The sequence below is a fragment of the Saccostrea echinata genome, unplaced genomic scaffold, assembly GCF_033153115.1.
Source record: "Saccostrea echinata isolate AGI-Se365-2 ecotype Australia unplaced genomic scaffold, CSIRO_AGI_Sech_v1 ptg000052l, whole genome shotgun sequence".
Classification (NCBI taxonomy): Eukaryota; Metazoa; Mollusca; class Bivalvia; order Ostreida; family Ostreidae; genus Saccostrea; species Saccostrea echinata.
In genome coordinates this window covers 5,418,732-5,420,239 of record NW_026889801.1, presented here as the reverse complement: position 1 = coordinate 5,420,239, position 1,508 = coordinate 5,418,732, and the positions used below count along the sequence as shown (strand labels likewise).

Below are 1,508 nucleotides of genomic sequence, written 5' to 3'. Positions count from 1 at the left end.
ATGTACTTTATTAACACTGGTACATTTTGGATTGTATCAATTTTTGTGATCGAACTCTAAACTTTGAACTATGGCTACTGGTCGTACATCACGATCTCGTTTAAGCTTAGTACTAACGGAAGAAACTGACAATCCTTCCAATTGGACAGTAGCTGTTTTGAAACAAAAATTAGCGGATATCGGTATTGTGTTGAATGTACAACTCTCACATAGTGTGTTAAAAAGAATTTATTTGGACAATGTTGGAAACAACGTGAACAATGTTAATGCTGTATCTTCCGGATTACTAGCTAGCAATCCTGTACCTGTTGATTCGTCGTCGGGAAATGTTGTAGGAATACAGGCTAACATTTTCATACCAATTCCAAATGGAAATCAGACAGGTCAGATGACTAATTTAAATCCGGATTTGGCAAGACCGTCTAGTACGCGATTACCTATCCAGACTTCACTTCCGGCAACAACAACAATGGCGGCCGACAATCAGAACGTTCTTCTAACTACCTTACAACTTTGTCAGCAAGCCATTTTAGGCAACACAATGAACAGAAGGAAGATCATTTAATTTAAGCACTGCTATGTCTAATTCGGATCCAGGAACTCCCTCATCACAAATTTCTGCCGTTGATTTGGTATCTCCAGAGGTTCGATCAGACATAGTAGCAGCTAAGGACGTCAATTTAAACGTCTTACTCATACCGAACTATACCACTCCTGCTCACAAGAAAGTCAAAGAAAATGACGAAAGGTTACTGAGAAATTTAACCCTTGACGAATTTATTGTGGCGTTTGGACGATATAAGAGAATTATGTGCAATGCATACCAAACAGAAGAGAGGAATTAGATTATTACCTGACCCATATCATAGAGACGGCTAATATTTGGCCCGAAAGGTTTTATGAATACCATCAAATCTTCTCTAATAAGTGTGCTTCTATGCTGCTTCAACAAAATGTCAAGGTCGATTGGTCTAAGTGAGACCATGAATTAAGAACATTGGTTTGTGCTGGTTCACCTGTAAAATGTTGTGACTTTTGTGGTTCTAACATTTATAGCGCTCTTATGTGTCCACAAAATGCTTTCAGACGAAATCAATACACACGACAGCCAATGACCCATCGCTCAATTAGACATGCAGTTGACGTACATGGCCGTGACGTGAAGTTTCATGAAGGTGAACAAATATGTAATAATTTCAACTCCATCAAAGGTTGTACTAAACCGTATTGCCGTTACTTGCATGCTTGCAAATTGTGCAAAGCAAATCATTCCAAATTAGTGTGTCAACAATCTAAGTCAGAAAATAGCAAAAACAAAACTCCTCCGTCTCCTACTACATCTAAATGACTAGGTTCCCTCACAAACATTAACACTGACAGACTTAGACTTAAACTTTCAAACCATCCTGATTTCGACTTCGTCCAGTATTTGTGCTCAAGTTTGGAACATGGGTTCGATACCTTAGTGTCTTGTGATGATCTTCATACTCATGAATGTAAAAACTCTT

General features: G+C 38.4%; 1 pseudogene; it reads left to right on the top strand.

The window, feature by feature from the left end:
- LOC133204295 (uncharacterized) lies at positions 1-845 on the top strand (annotated as a pseudogene).
- The last annotated feature ends 663 nt before the right edge of the window (positions 846-1,508 follow it).